Here is a 16,997-nt window from a genome sequence, read left to right as displayed (position 1 = left end):
GAAGGAAGGGACATTGTAAAGGAAGAGTAAACTGGACTCCATGACTAATTAAATAAGAGATAATTGAGAGACGTATCTGTCAGCGACTAGGAGAGGAGGCCTGACTGGGAACATCCACAGTGGGATGTGCATGTGAAAATGTTCAGAAAAGGAATATATATACATATACATGTATATATGTATATGTATATATATATATAAAACAGGGTCACTTTGCTGTGCAATAGAGACTGGCACAACATTGTAAATCAACTAACTTTAATACAAAAAAATTAAAAACAAAACAAAAAATGTTCTATGAGGAATCTGGAAAGATGAAAACCTGAATCTAGAGCTAAATCTAACAATAAAGTAATGTGAAGAGTTTCACAAGCGGTTTGTGGAATTCAGTATCTTAACCATATAGGACTTTTGCATAAGGCAGTAGCTTAAGTGGTCACTGAAGTCAACAATATATATAGATATATCCACATATATAGTCTTTTAGGGCCATACCCATGGCTAGGGGTTGAATTGGAGCTGCAGCTGCTGGCCGACACCACAGCCACAGCAACACCAGATACAAGCCATGTCTGCAACCTACACCATAGCTTACGGAAATGCCAGATCCTTAACCCACTGAGCGAGGCCAGGAATCAAGCCTGAGTCCTCATGGATGCTAGTCAGATTTGTTTCCACTAAGCCATTAACAGGAATTCCTCAACAAATACACATTTACTTTTATCATGAATGCCATATTACATTTACTGTACATCAATGATACTCTAATCCCATCCCATTAATAAGGTTTACAAGTCGAATTCAATATATGTGAAAGTCAATTCAGGATAACTAGGGAATGTGTGCTGTCCTCCTTCATGTTGGAAATTACTTATGTATTAAAAAAGAAAGACAAGTTGTTTTCATATCATAGAAGATATCAGTATGATTCTATCTCCACAATTTGATAACACATTCATCTGTTTAAAAATACCTGTTAACAAACCTAGTCATAAAATGCCAATGCATCTGCAGTCAACATTACATTAATAAACCCATTTATAAAAAATTCCCTGTGATCATCTTTGCTGTAACTGTCAATATTACTTAGCTCCCATTATCCACAATGTGATTAAGACCCACTGAGTCTATTCCAATTATTCATGGTGTTTATGTCTCTAACCCAGATAGGTATGAGGTCACATAATTCACAAAACTCAGAAAAAAAAGTAAATCCAAAGGACATTGGCATAATAGCTTAAGCATTCATTCAAAAATGAGTGGTGGTAGTTACAGACAGGAAAGTTAACTCCCTTCTCAGAACTCTTCCCAGGGTATCAGACTCCTGATTTTCTTTATCCTATGCCGTGACCTAAAGGTCTTACCATTGGGATGGAAATGCTATAAAATTTGGTTGTGATGATTGCTGTACAACTATAAATGTAATAAAATTCACTGAGAAAAAAAAAAGGCTTACTATATCCTTATTAACATTTTCGTGCACAATGTTAATAAAAACCAACATGTCAGAAATAACATTTTTTTTTTTTTTTGGTCTCACCCATGACATATGAAAGTCCCCAGTCCAGGGATTGAATGTGAGCCACAGCTGCCGGCCCACACCACATCTGTGGCAACACCGGATCCTTAACCCACTATGCCGGACCAGGGCTCAAACTTGCACCATCTCAGAGACAATGCCAGATTCTTAATCTGCTGCACCACAGCAAGAACACCAGAAATAACCATTTCTAAAGGTTCATTAGTCAGCTGATATTAGCTGGAATGCTTTCAAGCTACAAATAAAGCATGATTTAAGCTGTCTCCCTCCCATAAGGATATTTATTGGCTCATGTACCTAGAATACCAGAGAAAGGCCCAGTGGAGGTTTGGAACAAGCCAGAATAGAATTCCAGTTCTATTTCTCTGTAATTCACTCCACTGAGTCCTTCACTGTGAATTAATTTCATCCTTATATTAGCTTCTACATGGTGGAAAAAGAGCTATGGCAGTTCTGAGCTCTTTATCTGTAACTCCATGATGACCAGAAAAAGAGAGAATATCCCTTTTGAGTGGCTCTTTCTTAAAAGGAAGAAAATTCCTTTCCCTGAAGCACTGAGCAAACCTTTTTTATGTCTCATTGGCACAAACTGGGTCACATCACATGCCCATTTCTGAAGCAATCACTGGCAAAAAAGAGGGATTACGTTTGCTCAGTGATAACAATTCCTAGAACTTGGGAACAGATCTTCTTACCTGAAGCCCAGGGAATGCAGGGTCACAATGGGGATATATTAACAAAAAGGCCCATGAGGTGGGGGTTATGGTTAGGAAGAGAAAAGGAAGGGATGGATGCTGTGGCAGGTCAAAAACTCTGCCCCTGGACATTGTTTTGTTTTTTAAGTGGGGATTTTTTGATGTGGAGTAAAGGAAAAAAAATGGAAAAGCAATCTGACAGTTTTCGTGGTTACCCACTCCTCCCAATTGCCTTAATTTTTCTCTTTTTGTATTTTTCAAGATACTTTGCAGAGTTCCCAACCAACCTGACTAACATTCATGAGGATGCGGGTTTGATCCCTGGCCTCACTCAGTGGGTTGGGGGATCCAGCATTGCCGTGAGCTGTGGTGTAGGTCGCAGACACGGCTCAGACTCCACGTTGCTGTGGCTGTGGTGTAGGCCAGCAGACTATGGCTCCAATTTGACCCTTGGCCTGGGAACCTCCATACGCCATGGGTGCGGCCCTAAAAAGACAAAAAGACCAAAAAAAAAAAAAAAGATACTTTGCCCTGTCATTACTCCTCATTATTAGAATAATTGCAAGTTTAATTTCTCAATAAGACTAATGACTAGGATCCAATATACGGGGACTACATCTTCTTAGCAATTTTTTTTCATGTATGTATTTTTTTTCTTTCTTCTATTTTTAGAAATATTAGTCACGTTTCCATTATTTGGAGGGGCAAATCCATCAAGAAATAGACTTTCTGTGTATCATTTCCAGTGTTAGATCTCTGAATATTTTTTCAGGGGTGAGGTGTATGCATGGTATTTTCACAGGACATCAGTTTACCAAAGGAGATCTGACATTATCACTGCTAGAGTAAAAGATAAAATTTTAAAACACAAAATACTTGAACCTGGTCAGATTTAATCTTTTCCGTGTCTCCCATAAACTGCTTCTCAAAGGGTATAGTTTCATCTACTGCCTTCTGTTCTCCCGCTGGCCTGCAGGATTAGTCCCCTGGCCCCAAATCTGAAATATATTATAAATAACAGCTACTATTTATCGAGCATGTAGGAAGTTATCTAAGTTACCCCTCACATCAGTTTCATATGGTATTATTCACCTTAATTATTCCCAAAAAAACTGAGGCCCAGAGACGTTAAATCTCACAGTTTTCAGACTGACTGGTAGAGTCAAGATTCGAATGATGTCTGATTCAAGAACCATGTTAGTTACCTTGTGTCAAATGGCTTCTCAATTCCCACTGCCCACAAACAAAGTTTTCGAATTAATAAGCTTTTTTAAAGAGCAATTTTAGATTCACAGCAAAACTGAGCAGAAATGGAACTAAGAGTACAGAGTTCCCATATACCCTCTTCCCCTGTAGAGGCACAGCTTCCCCCAATATCAATATCCCATACCCCACAATGGAGAGATGTCTTTCTATCAACAGATTCACTCTTGATGTCATACACTTTATGGGTTTTGACATATGTGCAATATAAGTTCACATCATGGTAGTATCACATAGAAGAGTTTCACTGCCCTCAAAGTCCACTGTGTTCTACTTATTCATCCCTGCCACTCTCTTATCCCTGTCAACCCACTGATCTCTTTCCTGTCTCCATATAGTTTTGCCTTTTCCAAATTATTGTATAGTTGAAATCATACAGTATGTACATTTTCAGATTGCCTTCTTTCACTTAGTAATATGCATTTAAGTTTACTCCATGACTTTTTATGACCTGCTAGTTTGTTTCTTTTTATCACTGGATAATATTACATTGTCTGGATGTACCACAGATTATTCATCCATTCACTTGTTGAAGGACATCTTAGCTGCTTCTAAGTTTTGGCAGATATGAATAACGCTGCTATAAACATCCATGTGCAGGTTTTTACAAGGATATGTTTTCAATCCCACCAACAATTTTCAGTCACTCCCTACCCCAACAAATCCCTTAAAACTATACCAATCGTCACAAAGATTTCCCGCAGGCCTGTCTCCAGAGTGGAGCTTCCCAGGGACACAAAGAATTCTCTAAATCCAAAAGAAAATGTTTTAGAAATATAGATTAGTAGTTAATAATATTTTATGAGAGAGTTGATACTAAAATTATACAAATGCTTAATGTGGACTTCTTAAAACAAATGGAGCTCCTGAAATACTGTAAAAATGCAATTTGAAGAACATTATTGTTAAAGATTAGTTTTCACTGTTCTCCAATTGATGAACTTCAACTGATGAATTTCAATGCCAAATAAAAATGACAAAGAGGTATTATTTTCTAGGAATTACATATTTGTATCCCATCCATTCTTGGCACATATTTTAGAGTAGACATATAAAGAAAAAGGAGAGGACTGTGCAAGCCAACACAAGAACCTTGTCCTCAGAGGCCTTAGATCCTGTGCACTCAAGGGAAAGACAAAAGGTGTGGTGTCTGCAGCACTAGAGAGCAATATAACTAATCCCAAATCATAAGTTTCACTGAGGGTTAATGTCTGATGTGTGCTGATGATTTTAACGCAAAGACACATAAAATAAACTCTACTTTCAGTACAATTTCAGGAGTTTAATTTGAATCTGATGAATCATGTTTAACACATATAAATTTTTATTTGTAGAGTTCATGTTATTTTAGATAATTCTTTTTATTATACAGGCAGATCCCAAACATATTGTGAGTTTGGTTGCAGACCATTGTAATAAAGTGAATATTGTGATAAAGCAAGTCATACCAATTTTTTGGTTTTTCATTGCATATAAAAGTTATGTTTACATTACACTTTAGTCTAATAAGTGAGCAGTATCAGTTTATCTAAAAAACAACGTACATGTCTTAAGAAATAGTATACTGGGAACTATATTCAGTATCTTGTAAAAACCTATAATGGAAAAGAATCTGAACAAGAAGATAACTCATTTCTTTTTATTATTTTTTTTCTTTTTAGGGCCCCACCTTCTGAGCCACAATGGGAACTCCCCCTTTTGGATAAATTTTGTTATGTCTTTGAATATATTAATCTTTTTGTTTCCTGCCTTATCTGTAGTTTACCCTATTTTAAAATCTCAGTCATTGTGGTTCTCATCACCAGAAGTTTGAGTCTTTTAAATATATTCTATTTAGCTTTTTGAATATAGTTTAATCTGTTTTAACGTCCTTATCTTTATCTAGTTCCTGGTCAGCTTCATTTGATTGATACTTTTCATAATTATGGGTCATGTATTTCTGCTTTTTAAATGCCTAGTTATCTTTGATTGGATGTCAGACATTGTGATTTTTATATATCTGAAGGTTGCACATTTTTGTATAAATATTCTCGAGCTTTCTTATTCAACACAGTTATTTGGGAAATTTTTGACCTTTTTAGAATTTGCCTTTAAGGCTTGTTAGGTAGGACTAGAACAATTTATTTTAGGCCTGATTAATTACTCTTCACTACTGAGACCATTCTGAATACTTTACTCAATGCCCTGACTTGTGAGGCTTTTCCAGTGTGACTGGTAGAATCAGGCCCTCTTCTTGGGAGTGTGTGAACAATGGGTTCTATTACCTCTAATCTTTTTTTTAATAATTTTTTTCCTTGACCTTAGGTAGTTTCCTCCCATGTATGTGTTGATTAGCACTCTTCTGAATACTAACGAAGGACCCTCTGCAGATTTCCAAGGTTCTCACTTTGTGTAGCTCTCTCCTTTCAACACTTGGCCCTGTGAACCATAATCTCTCTGGACTCCCAGGAGCATCTCCTTAACTCAAAGAGTCTACTCTTCTCTGTCTCACTTTCTCTTCCCTGCACCAAGGCCTAGAAACCCTCAGGTAATAAAAGAGGCAATAGCAGGGCTAACTTCATGTGTTGCCCATCTTTTAAGGATTGTTATCTTTCATTGCTTACGTCCAGTATACTGAAAAGTATTTTTTTCATATATTTATGTCTTGTTTTCTTACTTGTTAATAGCAAGAGGGTAAATCCCTTATCTTTATTCTCTCTTGGCTAAAAGAAATCTAGTGATAAGATCTTCAAGGAAATTATATTTGGAAATTATACAACTGGAAGACAAAGGAACTCACATCTGCCTACTCTCTTCTACTCTTCAGTGGAATGTGGCATTCTGGCAGTCACTATTAACTACATTTTCTTGTCTCCCTAGACCCCACCTTTACCAGTTCTCAGAATACCTCAGCCTTAGGGAAATGTGCTCTTAGGTAAAGGGGGATAGATATTGGACCTAGATCCTACTCCTCTGTATAGGAGTTGAGGTTTTCTGAAAAGTCAGTAGGAAGTCACCCAGTGCAGTTTCAACAGAAGCTTGGAATTGAGGATGCAGACTTGGATTAGGACCTGCCATTTCCCTGTGAAGGCCTGAACTTTTTGAACATTTTTTCATACCAGCCTTAAGAATCACACACGATCCTAAGGTGCAAATTCTTCTAAGAGGAGAACTCAGGAGTCAGGAGGGACTAAGCTAAAATCTGCCCTTTTCTAGCACATTCTAGAATAAGCAAACATTAATTTCATTACTTAATCCCCCCCTTAGAATGAGTATAAATAATAGATTCATAAATATAGAGAGAAGAGACCATGGTGAAAGCCACAAGTTGCTAAAGTTAGATTCGTTTGTTTAGTCTGAGATTGCTGAAATTGACATTTAGAGAACCATATTTCCTGGCTATGCAAAAAACAAGTTTATTCCTAGACAAAAACAATTAAAGATATGACAAATGCACTAAAAAATGATTTTCAGGGTATAATACAGACAAACCTGGGGTTCATTAAATAGGGAGCCACTATGGGAACTCCACAAACTGCATTTTTAAAGAATTGAGCAAAATATCTTTACAATGCTTAAGTATGCTCTGACAATGTACGTACTAAAATTTATCCATAGACACCACTAGTTTTATCATACCAAAAGAGCAGCATTTAAGTCTTCTCTGCCAAATGATGTTTAACAAAAATAAACAGTCTTCACCTTGAGGTTGTAGCCATCCTGACCCTGGTGCCCTATTGTCTAAGAAGAAGACATTTAGGTAGACAATGTAGTAGCTCTCAGCTAAGAACATCTATTCTCAAATCTGAAGAGCTAATTCAGCCTTAAGGATGAGGCATTTTCTGATGTTATCCTCCAGGTTTGAACCAGCCTTAAAGACGAAGAGATTATTTATAGTGACTCAGCTCTGGAGTGGCAGCAAATGTACTAAAAAGTGGGTACAGAAGGGATTCAGATCTGGAACATTATAAAGGAGAAAAAATTCTTTCAAGGCCATGGTTTCCATATGGATATTACATTGGAGACTTCTGTCAAGGACTGCCTCCTTGCATCCTACAGAGTAAAGCACACTTTTTTTTTTTTTTTTTCCTCAGTAGATATCAAAGAAAATGTACTAAACATTCTTTTTCCTTCAACCAACCTGACTGCTGACCAGGTGCTCCCATTTATTTACAAGGCAGCTGCTCAGAGGAAAAATGGGGGGAAATAGCATTTCCCGAAATTGTTAACTTACAGTAAACTAAGGAAGTAATGGTTAACTATGATGAGACAGCCATTTTTGTGTCCCCTTAAATCACTTTAAAGCGATAAAAATGAGCTTGCTTTCAAATGTAAACAGACAGAAAAAAATTAATGAATGTGTCCTACTTTTTCAGATTTGGTTTTTCTCTCCTTCAAGAATGATTTTTCAACAGTCTCCTATTTGGAGACAGTCAGGCTGAAAACCGTTCCAACATTTCCTTTCTGTCTTATTGAAGACAGGTGGTGAGTAGGTGAAGGATGAGTTCCCATGGCCACAGCTCTTCTTTTTCCAGTATCTCATATATGTAACTCTAGGTTCATTCATCCCAAATAGAAATGCCCTCCAAAGAAAGGACAACCTCTTAAAATGTGGCAACACATATGAGATATATTTTGTTGAGCTCAAGGCCTGGTACAAGCTAACTTTTTAGTGTCAAAATATAAAACAGTGCAAGGCAGGTATTGAAGATCGCATCACAGACATATATTTTTTTAAAGCATCAAGTTGTCAGAAACTTGCCAAAAGGAAACAAATATCACACACACAGAAAAAAAATCTTGCCAAAAACTTGAACAAAGCTGAAAGAACTGCAGACCCATAAAATCTTTTGCCAGTAGCACTAAATATAACCTGAGGTGGCATGTAAACTCAAAAGTTAATCTCATCTGATCGGTCTTTTCCTAACATGTGACTTGAGAGCATTTTAAAAGGAAACACAGAACAGATATGAACATTACTTTAGCAGTTGTCAAAACTAAGATTTAGAATTGTTATTAAAACCAGACATGAAGGGTAAATAAAAAAACTGATGGCTTGAATTCATAGTTTTTTAATCACTCTTATCCCCACAGAATGCACAAAAAAGGCAGTAAGTAAATGCTTTTTAATTAAAATAGTTAGTGTTAGTAAAAACACTTAAGGGAGAAAAGAATTGCTGGGAATCAAGTGGGATCCAAACCATGGAACTGTTTTCTTAAGAGGTTTCTTCATCCTTAGGAATGACATAAATACATTTTCCTTCAGGGACTGCATTACCTAGATTTTTTTGACAGTCTGAACGGCTTGTCAGAATAACAAAAGCATTGCTAAAGATCTAGAGACCTTAATTTTCCCAGGTTCATCCCAGCACACTTATAATTGAGAACTTAGTTTTATGCATTCAGGTAAGAGTGAAGAGATCATTTTCTCAAAATAAGACTGAAATATCTGTACTTGAGAAAAGTGTATATCACAAGAAAAAAAATAAGAATCAAGTGAGAAATTTCAAGATGCTTCTATACCTTTCACCTTAAAATTTCATTGTGGTTACAATTTAAAATGAGATAAATCTTTTTTTTTAAAGTATTGCTTCACATGTTTTTTTATTTTCTACTCCTTTTTAATATTCATCATCCTACCATGATGCATATAAAAAGCACATCCATTTTAAATATATCTTAACAAAATAAATGTGTAAGAGACTCTCAGATATTGATGATATAGACTTAAATCATGAAAGATTATTGAGCGGAAGGAGCTCAAATGAAAAGTAAGATACGTAGTGAAAGAAGATCTAAAATAGGGAAGAAGACCAGTTTCAAGGCTAAATATTACGACTACCTGCCCCCTCCTACTACCTTGTAGTGACCTTATATCACTCCTGGTATAATTTCTCATGTATCAAATGAAGAAACAAGGACTTCTCCTGTGGCTCAGCAGGTTAAGGATCCAGCATTCTCACTGCCATGGTTCAGGTCACTGCCGTGGCCAGGGAACTTCCACATGTCACAGGTGCGGCCAAAAAAAAAAAAAAAGAAGAAGAAGAAGAAGAAACTAGATTCGGTGAATGGATGAATGATTTTTTAATTGTGTTTTTCAAATAGGGTTTTGAGAAAGCACCCTCTTTAGGGTCATCCTGAAGCTGGCATGGGTAATGGCTACAGTAGTCAGTGTGGGTCTACCATTTATCTGTTCTATCTACTGAGAATCTTTGGGGATTTTGTTTGCAAATAGTTTAACTCTACTTGTAATACTTTCATAAACTAATGGGCTAAACCACTAACATCTCTTTGGCCCAATATTCTAAAAAAGTTAAAATTAGTTATGGGTTTTTAAAGGTCTTTGCTGTACTCCCTTGATTTAATAACCTCCACTAGAGAGTAGCACATCCATTTCTTTCTATGGCTGCCTTGTCATGTATTAAGTGTTGTCTACATTCCAGATTTTGCCTACATTTTGATGTTCTTTCTCAAAGGGTGGCAGTCCATGTTAGAGAAGCATGGGGTAGTCTCCAAGGCTGGAGAACAGACTCTCCAGAGAAGCTCTGTGTCAGTACTGTCCTAGCTGATCTAACCTATCAGGTCTCAGCTGGCCAGACTGATACTGGAGAAAAACAGCAAAAGCTTTATATGTGATGGTGCAACCATTATCATCACATCATCATCTTCATCATCATCATCTACATACAAAATGAGGTAAGTAAAAATGGAAAAAGATGAGAATAACCAGGAAGTATGGAAAGCTTTCAATTTTAAAGTTGGATCCAGAAGTTAAAAATAGGTCGCAAAGAGAAAGCAGAGAAGCTATATGGCTGAGGAAGTACTGTGAGTTGGAAGCTGTAATCAGCTATTTATTTACACAAAAGGAACCTCTAGCTATCTTTTGATGTTCTAAAGATCCAGCACCAGGAATCTTTGTGAAAATCATACATGATAGAGAAACGTGAAATCAATGACTTGGTTTCATCTTATTTTTTTTTATAGAAATAGTCATGATATTTATTTGACCCTCAATGATTTAAGCTGGCTGATCTGATATAGCTACAAAGAAAAAAATGTTGCCGGCCATAACAGTTCTGCAAGGATGGAGTCATTAGCCATTGCAGTCACCCCTCAAAAGTGCAGCCTGAGAGGAATTCAGGATGGATTAAAAACAGGAAGCATTCTGCGCTTTAGATATACAGGCTCCTAGGTAGTTAAGACACATATTTAAGGAAAAATTTCAATGACTGCAGATTCTTACGTCTTCCCATAAATGGAAAAGCACTAAAATATTTAACTTTAGATGTCTGTGATTAGCAGTAATCTCTTGATGTTTGATAACATGTTTGTTTTTGTTTTTGTTTTTTCCCAGCCAAAAAAAAAAAAGTTATATACATCCTGGCTCCTCACTTACCTCTTTAAAACAGTTCCTCAGGGCTATATGAGAGGCTGTCTCCCGGGCTTTAGTCCTCAGTAAAGTCCCTGAATAAAATTTAACTAACAATTTGTATATTGTGCATTTTTCTATCAGTTGGCATAGCCTGTGGGGAACATTCTAAAAACTTAAATGGGTAAAGTATAGAACTTCCTTGAATGTTAAAAACTGCCCAGGTTGCATCAGTGCCTGGATCATTTATCTATTATTGCTTTAACAAAATACCCTAAAACTTAATGATTTTAAAGAAATAATATAAATCAAACATCATTTTTGATCACAATTCAGTGAGTCAGCAATTTAGGCTAGGCTCAGCTGAGCAGTTTTGTTGTTGCTTTTGCCAGGTCATTCAAGTGGCTGCAGGTATTAGGTGGCTCAACTGAGACAGGATGATCTATAATAGCCTTACAGATACATCTACAAAAAATTAATCCATCAATCTAAGAAAGAAATGGAAATTTTTATTCTTGGCAAATTGAGGATTATAACCCAGGAATAGCATCTCAGAAAGCTCTGAAAACTGTTCCACCTATTAGAAGTCAAGATACAGTTATATACTTTTTTTAAGACACAGGGCTACACATTAAATGACATATTACTGACAGTTTACACAATCCAGATCTAAGTGTCATTGTGGCCCCTTAAGATAAAGAAGAATGTTATCTTTCAAGGAATTGTCTTATTGATACTAAGAGGAAGTTACTCTTTATGGTTGAACAGGTATTTCTGTTGAGGTTTGGTAAACTTGACATATAACACGCAGATAAGCAATGAACAATAGAGGGGGAAGAGGAAGCCAAAGGGCAAAGACATTTTTTTTACATTTAAATTTTTTTAGTCTTGTTATAATAGGTGAATTTTGTTTCACAGACATATCTGAGTCATATGACTTGGGGCAATATTCTCAGACTCCTTCACAGAACAGCAGCAGTGTGCCAGGAGCACAACAGCAAAAACTGTTAAGTTCTCTTGAGGCCTAGGTTCAGAGTCACACACATATTCTATCAGCCAAGGCAGTAACAAAGCCAGTCTCAGATTCAAGGAGTGAGGAAACAGAATCTACTTCTTAATGGGAAAAGTCATGTTGCAAAGGGGCTTGTGTACAAGATGGGAGAGATTATCTTTAGAATGTCTTTAAAGCATTTTTCTTCACTCATATGTGGAGTGTCAGCTCCCAATTTAAAAAATTTTTTTGAAATTAAAAAAAATTGTAAAACCTGGCAATTAAATAAATGGTGCTGACCTTAGTAACTTTGGAAAACAATGTTCTGACTAGAAACGGTTAAGACTAAAGACAAAAGGAAAGGTATATAAATACTGTACTTACATTGATAAAGTTCTTTCCTGTGGGGGGTTCAGGTTAACAATTCTGAAAGTACTGTATATATACACTGTGATTGGGCAAATAAGTAAAGGCATGACAGATGGTGGGAGCCAGGTTTCTTCTTGTTGGAAAAGGAGGATACAGACAAGCAAAGGAGGAAGACTAGAATGGACCATGTGGGTCTGGATTAGATTTGGAGACATCACTATGAACTCATGTTTAGCTCAATATGGATATGAATGTATCATCAACACATGAATAACTACAGATATGTGTGTATACATGTGTGTACATGTATGTTAATAGGCACACAATTATTTCTTGGCTCTGTGCACTGAAAGGCTTAGAAGCAATGACATTCCAGTAGCAACAAGCACACAAAGGCCCCAGATATTGCTTTCTGTACTGTTCTCCAATAAAGGAAGCACTGCTCTTGGGAGAAACTGCTGATTCTAGGGCTGGGCAGGAAATGTACTGAATAAACCTGGAGTGTTTAGCAGTGCCAGAGAGTGAGGAAACACCGAAGAAATAAATGATGTGGTCATGCCAAAGGACATAGGAACCAATCTGAAGAAAACTGAAACAATTCAAGCAATAAAATAAATAATATGGTATTTGGGTTATCATCCAAAATGTAAAATAAATATCCATGATTCCATACTGATATAAATGATTGAATACATAAATAAATGGGGGAGAAGAGACAAATATCTCATACAAAAGAATTCCAAATAATTTATATAGATACTTGTCCTCTGAAAGACACAGCCTAACTCTCCACCCCTCAAGTATGGGCTGTGCTTAGTGACTCGCTTCCAAAGAATAGAATAGGAAAGGTGGGGGAGTAACTTTACAGGGGTAAAACCTGGCAGAAACTACCTTGGGAAGAGATCAAGGTTAACACTGTCATTGACAAGTCATGCTGGTAACATGAATCCTTGGTTTGACGGGATGAGGATGTTACTTTATCTGTGTGGTCAACATCCCCAAATCCCATTACTCCAGCCTAACCAACAGAAAAATATCAGACAGTACCCCTCCAAAATGTTAAGGTCATTAAAATCAAGGGAGGTTTTTAAATTCCCTGGTGGCATAGCAGATTAAGGATACAGTATTGTCACTGCTGTGGCTCAGGTCACTGAAGTGGGGCAGGTTTGATCCCTGCCCCAGGAACTTCCTCATGCCATTGGCACAACCAAAAAAAAAAAAAAAAAATTCTTTTTAATTAAAAAAATAAAATAAAATCAAGGAAAGTTTAAGAAATTGTCATAGACAGAGGCTGAGAAGACATGAGAATAAAATGTAATGTGATTATCTTGGAACAGAAAAAGGACATTAGACAAAAACTAGTGAAATCCAAATAAAGTATGGCATCAAGTTAATAATGCACCAATGTTGTGTCCTTTGTGACAAATTTACCATTGTAATGAAAGATTCTGACCACAGGGGAAACTGGGTGAAGGTTGTACAGGAACTCTCTGTACTATCTTTGTAACTTTCCTGTAACTCTAAAAAGCTTAACAAAAAGCTTATTAAAAAACAAACCTGGCAACCAATTCTTAGAGAATTCTTCTATGCTCCTATTCTCTGGTTCAAACTTTACTTACATCTGCTTTCCCAACTTTCCATCCTACAATCTTGGACCTAAAGTCTCCTGCCTAGCCCTTTAGATTGAAGAAGTCTGGATGACCCATTGACCTTCAAGTGAAAAACATAAATATTGATATTTAAACACACATGTACTTTGAAATGTACACACACTTTACATATATGCATAGATCCACATATATAATCACATTGCAGAGATGCAAAATGCAAATATATCGAAAGTGAAAATACAACAGATAACCACTGCTAGCAACCCTCTGCATAGCACATTAGACTTGTCTGAAATAAGAACAGTTTCACATGCTATTCAGAAACCTACTTTCTTCACAAAGTGTATTTATGAAGCTTTAAAGCCCCACATAAGCATAGACCCCCTTCCAGGTATCTGAATCTATCTTCTTCTTAAAGACCCTAAATTGTGTAAACTTCAGGTCCCACAAAATCTGAATTCACCCACTTCTATGTGAATAAATATATACCTGCATTATTATTTTAAGTGCCAGAAAATATAATATTTCACTGCATACATGAACCATCCTTTTTTAAAATTAATCCCTTAAAGAGATGTCTAGCTTTTCTAATTCTTTGGAATATCATCCAGTATTTGCACTTGAATGCTGAGTTAGCATCTCTCCAAAATATCTTCTCTATGCTCTGAAGCCCTACACTCAATCCAGGCTCCTAGTTCCCAGCCTCTAATGGTCTTGGGGTGGGGAAGAATTGGGAATAAATTTGGGACAAGATAAAATAAATGCAAGTTCCTGAGGAGGAAGTCAGTGAGAGGAAGCTGGGTTTTGGAGAATATTATTACAACAATCATTTTATCAACAAATTAGTATGACGTGTGCTCTGTAAAAAATGTAATTCTCAGAGAAAAAGGAAAAAGAGAATCTGTGACCCATCTGAGACCCCTGTAGTGGCAGTTGCAACCCCAGGGGCATAGGATCCTTTGAGATGGCTCTTAGGAGAGACAATCTTTGACATTTAAATATAAATTAATAAAAGGAAATACAAGGTCTGCTGAGAGGGCAAGGATAGGGCATGTGGGTGGGTACACTTTAGAAAAGCAACCCCATAAGCTACCTTTTTTTTTTTCCTGTGAAAATAGGAGGCCATGTTATTCAGCAAAAGACAAGACTTTGATGTTGAAGTATGCACAAAGTAGACACAGGTTAGAAGAAGGCAAATTCATACCAACAGCACAAAGGATGGTATAAGTGTTTGGGAATGAAGCTTTGTACCTCACTAACCAGACACCAGGCACACCGAAGCATTTACACAGCTCTGGGCAGCATCACAAGAACAACGGCCAGTACCATGAAGGGCAAGGCAAACCTGCAAGGACGAGACAACGGTAGACAGGAAAGAGTGATAGATAAATAATTTCCAACAATGAAACTGTAGGGCCATAGAGGACGGTGAAAAGGGCTGGAGTTGGGGGTCTGGGGGCTGCAAATCCCATCTCTGCTGTTCACTAGTTCTATAACCTTGGGCAGGCACTAAAACCCCAGAGCCAGATTCCAGTATGTACAATGGAAATATCATACCTATCTTGCTTTAAAGTTTAGATATAGGAGTTTCCATCATGGCAGAGTGGAAACGAGTCCGACTAAGAACCCTGAGGTTGTGGGTTTGATCCCTGGCCACACTCAGTGGGTTAAGGATCTGGCATTGCCGTGAGCTTTGGTGTAGGTCACAGACGCAACTCAGATCTGGCTTTGCTGTGGCTGTGGCATAGACTGGCAGCTGTAGCTCCAATTTGACCCCTAGCCTGGGAACATCCATATGCTGTGGTGAGGCCCTAAAAAGAAAAAAAAAAAAAATGTATAAAGTTAAGCACAACGCCTATCACTCATGGAGAATGGTGTGTGCTCATGGGGCATGGCATTTAAATTGATGTTAACAGACCTAAATCAATTGTTTCTCCTCTCTCCCTGTCTCCTCCTGCTAGCTTCTTCCCTACACGAGCCGCAGGTCATTTCTGGTTTCTCAGTCTCTCTCCTTCTCTTAGGCAGAGCCATTTAGCTCTTTTCACCGGCTATTTCAAACTTAAGAAAGATAAATTGTTCAGTAACTCTGGGCATAGGCTTACTCCTTAGATTGATTTACAATGGCTAATCTCTTTGTTTCTAAAGATATAATTAAAGAACCTCTGGCCACTCTTGCACTTGCATCTACCAGTGTGGACATCATTGATGGATGCTTTGTTCTGTTTCCTCCCAGCCATTACTGCACCTTTACCAAATCTTGGACACTTTCTATTCATCTCCATGGGTCAATCAGATATTAAAGTTAAAAGATATGTGACAGTTGGAGATTTCTGAAAAAGTTAAAAATAAAATTCCCTTATAAATCAGTATTCCACCCCTAGGTATATACCCCCTCAAATCAGGAACTCAAACAACTACCTCTTTGCTGGTGTTCCTTTCAGTATTATTTATACTAGCCAAGAGATGGAAATAATCCAAGTACCCATCAAGAGGTAAAGAGAGGAACACAATATGGTATAGATATATAATAGAACATTATTCAACCATAATTAGGAATAAAGTTCTGACACATGCTAAGTGAAGGAAGCCAGACACAAAAAGAAAAATGCTGTGTGATTCCAATTATATAAAATATCAAGAAAAGCCAGATTCATAGAGATGGAAAGTAAATTAGAAATTACCTGGGGCTGAAGAAAGGGGTAATGGGTACTGGTGCTTAATGTATACAAAGTTTTGTTTGGGGTGATGTAACATTTTGGAAATAGTGGTGATGGCTGCACAATATCGTGAATGCAATTAATACCACTGAATCATAAATCAAAAATGTAATTAAATAACAAATTGTTTTATATATTTTACCATAAAAAAAAGAGGCATGACGTACTGGAAAAAAGCACTCTAATTCATTAATTAGAGCATAAACATTTCCTCAAATTTTAACATTTCTGAAATCAATGTTTGTTTCACCATCACTTACATTTGCTGTCTGCCAGGTAGTACTTGTAAGTGGAGCCATTGCCTGCACATATTCAAAGTTGGTTGATATTCCCATAATTTTTAGAAAGGTGCAGTTACTAAACACTTGAGTCAACATACTATCCAAACACCATTTAAGGAGAAAAATAAAAGTTCTAGTTTTTTGGTTTTTGTTTTGTCTGAAACCTTGTTACATCTACTGGTA

The 16,997-nt window shown here is 37.0% G+C and overlaps 1 protein-coding gene and 1 long non-coding RNA gene across 2 annotated transcripts in view; both read right to left on the bottom strand.

Moving 5' to 3' along the window:
- The window catches only part of DIPK2A (divergent protein kinase domain 2A), a 226,833-nt gene that overhangs the window by 182,825 nt on the left and 27,011 nt on the right, over nt 1–16,997 (bottom strand). The gene's annotated exons all lie outside the window — the stretch shown is intronic.
- Nucleotides 10,449–16,361, bottom strand: LOC146397514 (uncharacterized). The gene is made up of 2 exons (XR_014824093.1): nt 16,192–16,361; nt 10,449–15,592 (listed from the first exon to the last, which is right to left on the bottom strand). It is a non-coding gene; the product is annotated as an uncharacterized LOC146397514 (long non-coding RNA).

This window comes from Sus scrofa, chromosome 13 (genome assembly GCF_054392235.1).
Source record: "Sus scrofa isolate SSC_HxYL_T2T_F1_AM1 chromosome 13, Sscrofa_HxYL_maternal_Yorkshire_Landrace_v2.0, whole genome shotgun sequence".
NCBI lineage: Eukaryota > Metazoa > Chordata > Mammalia > Artiodactyla > Suidae > Sus > Sus scrofa.
This window is presented reverse-complemented; position numbering and strand designations above follow the sequence as displayed.